Source organism: Sinocyclocheilus grahami, unplaced genomic scaffold (genome assembly GCF_001515645.1).
Source record: "Sinocyclocheilus grahami isolate Dianchi unplaced genomic scaffold, SAMN03320097.WGS_v1.1 scaffold106.1, whole genome shotgun sequence".
In the NCBI taxonomy this organism is placed as follows: Eukaryota; Metazoa; Chordata; class Actinopteri; order Cypriniformes; family Cyprinidae; genus Sinocyclocheilus; species Sinocyclocheilus grahami.
Window position 1 is genome coordinate 1,939,644 of NW_015505285.1, and position 5,129 is coordinate 1,944,772.

Sequence of the window (5,129 nt, forward strand, 5' to 3'; positions counted from 1 at the left end):
GAACTGCACTAATTGCATTTCCTTATTGGAAGTTTTTCTAAATAGTGGAGGTGTTTACAATAATATAATTGTATTTATGCACAGGAAGCACAATAATTATATAAGTTTCATTTGTTTGGAAGAAATTAGCTTTATTTGAATAGCAGGATGAGCTTGGATTTAAAGAGCAATATTGAAAAATAAATAACTCACTCAGGCTGAGCTTGTAAGAACTCACTAAAGAAATATTAATTACAGAATGCTTTGACACTTTTTAAGACAAACGATGTTTTTCCTATTGCAGTACAGAATTCACATTTCAATTGTTTTCCTATAGTTACAGGACCCATTTAATGTCAGAAAAACTATTGGGAAATAATATTCTTTAGATAATATATGACTATTTTTAGATTGAATTATAGCAATCAGGGAATCTCTTGTATCCTCCTAACCTTTGCATTTTACTGTGATTTTCACTCCACAAAACAAACAAACCTTCATTACAAATCTAAACAGCTAGAATACTGTTATTTTAACATATAAATAGAGTTTGTATAGTTCAGGTGTCCCACATTACATAGTGTCCAAGATTACTGTATTTCACAATACTGTTTTTTACTTTTTGAGTGTGATCATCCGCCCCAGAAGTAATGTTTGCTAAAAAATTGTGTTCTCAGCATGTCCAAAAAAAGTGCTTTCAGTGTATCTCTGCGTCTGCAAGTAGATTAGCCAACCACGTTGATATTCCAAGAATTATCAATCTACTTAGTTGTAATCAAATTCAGCAAGGACTTAAATTAGTCCTAAAGAGGGCAAACACACTTCTGTTTACATCTGCACTTCATCATTTGTAACTCCTTTATTTTGCATCCTGGAAAGAAAAGCAGACAGAGACTAATTTGCAGGCAGTCTTAACGGGACAGTGACGGATACGCAAGCTCTGTGGCTAAGGAACAAAGCCATGTTAGCACAGCAACCTCTTATACACAAACACAGCGAATCAATCAGGCCATTCCAATGGTGAGTTTTTCTTCTCGGAGTAAAAGAATATGTCTATGTTATATGCTAATACATCTGAGGGTGAGTGTATACGTGTAGAGCTGAAGCTTTAAATCAGGTGTCTGTCTACAGCTCATTCCTCTGTTTGCTGCTCGGAGGCAGAGGAGCCTGTGTTGGCACGTATTGAACGGTTTGATTCAGGCAGAGGTCTCCTGGGCCCCGGTCTGATCCATTACCGGCTCTTCTAGCGCACAGCAGAGGACAGGCGGCTCGGAGTGAACTGATGCCTTGTAACACGCTCCTGCCTGGTTTCCTTAACAACAAATCACCCTCAGGGCTCCGAGAGTCTTTCAGTTCCTTTACCATAACTTCAAGGTCTGAAACAGAGACAGAGGCTTTCAAGAGAAAGACATACATTAGCATCATAGAATCACACGACCTACAGTTTGTGGTTTATCCTTATCTGATGTCTGTTTTATAATACAACAAAATTACCAGTTGTAGAAAAGCGAAAAACTATGTGTAGATACAGTGGCCCGACAAAGTATTTGAACACTTTCAGGTTGTCAGATGCTAGTAGAACATGTCTATCGCTAGATGAATGTTAACTGGACACCTGTGTGAACCTGACTTTATACATAAACACTGAGATAAGCTGGTTAAAGATCACTGCAAAAAAACCATGGAAAAAAAAACATTTTTATTTATTCGTTCATTTATTTATTTACTTTTTGCATCTATTATTTCATGGTTAATGTTAATTTCAACATACACGGTTTTTTGTTTTAAATGAAATTATTATTATTATTTTTTATTTTTTTTAATATTTAAAAGTCTGGGATCAGTAAGAGTTTTTTTTAATTATTATTAGTATTATTATTATTATGTTATAAAAGGTTTTTTATTCTAAGTAAATGTTCATTCGAACAAGCAAAACTATTAAAGCAACAAAATATTAAGCAACACAACTGTTTTCAACACTGATAATAATAATAAACATTTCTTCAGCAGCAAATCAGCATATTAGAATTATTTCTGAAGGATTGTGACACTAAAGACTGGCGTAACGGCTGCTGTAAAATCAACTTTTCCATCACAGAAACACACAATTTAAAAATATGATAAAATAGAAAAGTGTTCTTTTTAACTATAATAATACCTCACAATATTACTGTTTTTATTATATTTAAGATCAAACAAATGCAGCATTGGCGAGAATAAGAGACATTTTTTTAAATGTCCAACTTCAGAAACATTTGTGTAAATTATTATGATTTTTTTTGTTGTTGGTAATATTAAGCATGCATTAACAATGAACAAATGTATGAATTAACAAAACCTAAATGACTAAAGGCTGTGAAAAATATTGTAATATAAACAATGAAACTGAAACGTGTGTTTTTAAATGTCCAAAATAGTTTTTAAAGTATATTTTCCACAAAATAACACACTGTTGTTGAATTATTAGACAATAAATTGTGAAATAATTTAAATGCATGCAGTAAAACATATTCTTTTATTCATGCTTTGCCAGCGGCCATGAAATACTGTTGTCTAGTATCGTCCTCATTTTGTTAATTTATAAAAAATACCTTGGCTCTGAATGACTTTGAGATTAGTTAGACATAATGATCACACAACATGGCGTTTCTCTAAATTATAACTACTGAGTCAAATTTGCATTAGCTGTTGCCTGCTATTGGTTTAAGGTATATGTATATTATGGATTTCAATGTTAATGTTCAAACATTTTCAGAATAAAAAAAGAACTGTGTGAATAAGCATAAGGAATTACTTCTCAAATGGAACTGGAACGAAAAGCATCATTAAAGAGAGCACATGGGTCTCCTAAGCATCCAAAAAGCTCACAGGGCACCCTTCCCATTACCCCACACACGTTTCCACAGCAACTGTGTGTCATGTGACGGTATTAGAATGGAATAGAGTATCAGAACTCCTCCTTGCAGTCTGTTCAGGTTTGGAGGCCCTGAACAGCTCTAGGCCTGTGGGGAACCAGCGGGAAGAGATTCGAGGAAGGTCTTCACAGCTCAACCTGTTACATCACATATCTTTGGCAGGGTCTCAGGTGAACATCTGCTTTTACTAGTAAGCTCAGAATGGCTCTGGTTGTTACAGGACACACACGTTCAGTATCTCACACACTCACTTCTCTCCTTGGCAACGGGTTAATAATAATATTCCTGCCACATTTTTCACGTCTGTTTTCCATTACTGCTGATTGATGTCTGATCATAAATGAAGGTATTTCTCATGGTTTTATGTATGTTTTATTTCAAATTCTAGCTAGAGATCTCAATTTATCATGTCTGCTCATCATCGGGTAGTCAATATGTTGAAGCAGACGGGAAGCAATATAAAATTATTTCAGCATGACGTAGAACAGTAGAATCATTTGTGTTTAAGAGTGAATTAACTGTGATTAACTAAAAGGGATAGAATAAACATTCTGTGATCATTTACTCACCCTTATGTCGTTTTTAAACCTGTATATATGACTGTAAGATATTTTGAAAAGTGCCTCTGATTTTTTCTTCTTTAATGGGGTACAATTTAGATTGATCTGGACGTGCCTGTTATATTGATAAGAGTAAAGTTAAAGTTTTATATCATTCCATGTAGAAAATTAAATAACATCCTAATTAAAACCTGTTTTATAGAACTAAAACCCCCTTATAGAATTACTTACCCATGTATAATAAAAATCAATATCCCAGAGGCTTTCCAAAAGGCAAAATTTCATACGAATTTGCCTTAAAGGTGTCATAAATAATTTTTATAGAATTCTACCCAGAAAAAAATCCCTTTATCTGACAGACATCAGTGAATCAGGTGTCCTGAAATATCTTAAAATAAATAAACTGCAAAAATAAATGTGACAGGATGCGGTCAGATTCTTTGTTTAGCCAAATCAGAAGATTTTGATGTGCTTTCTACCTGTCAATCCCTTTGGATGCTCACCAGGCAGAGCAAGAAAATGATAGTTGAACTGAATCAAAGTTAGTGCCATATTCAGCTTCATAAGCATCTATCTATCTATCTATCTATCTATCTATCTGTCCGTCCGTCCGTCCGTCCATCCATCCATCCATCCATCCATCCATCTATGAACCATCAAATGAAATTTCAACCAATTTATTATAAACAAACTAATTTAATATAATTCCAATTAAATAATATTGCATATTAATATTACATATTACCATTATAAATATAAAAATGACAATATTAAATTACATATTTGAAATTCAGATGTTGCTTGCTGAACATTTTAATTCTTATCTGAGTGGCTGTCAATAGGAAAGATGATTATTGTTGGCAGATGGTGTAGTTAAAACATCTGCGAGCAGGGGCTAATGAGGTCATGCTAACCAGCATATCTATCATTTCTAGTTGTGCCATCAGATAATCAGTTGCATCCAAGGTGGTTAACCTCACTTATAGCACCTTTAATAATAAACACTGCTTCTTATACAATTCTACTTCTTCTCAAAAAGTCAATAAAGCCTGGACCTTGCAATCACAGTAAACACTTTCTTCAGCATAGAAACCCTTCCTTGAAAGTAGCCTGTGGTTCCATTACAGACACACAGGAAATCATATTAAAGCAGCAGGGAAAAACACAACGTTTCAGCCTCTGCCGTCCTGATGGCTATGAAGTCTGTGCCAGTGTGAGCCTGCAGACTCATGATGCAGGACTTTTTAAATTAAGACTTTCTCGCTCTCTCTTTCATAACACAAATTAGACCTAAGTCAGCTTGTTTTTGCTGACTGATACAGCCATAGTTGGGGGCCTGAGGAGCTGTAAGTGCACTTTTCACTGGCGGAGATAAGAAACTGGAGGATTTTGAGCAGCAGTGCTGCGGTTCTCCATCAGGGTGTAGCTGTTCTGCTGATATCGAATTGTATTCTACACCCAAGTTATGATTGTGAAAGAGGAAAACGCTGTTTGAGGGAACATCTGGGTTAGGTAACCACGATGATCAACAGCATATGCGTGTACGGTGTGCTGAAAGAAATACATCAGCAGCCTTATATGAAACTGAATCTCTTTGTCATTGCTGTAAGTACAAAATCACAGAACAATTGCTAAAGATTAATTTAGTACAAAAGGTTCATCATCACACTAATAA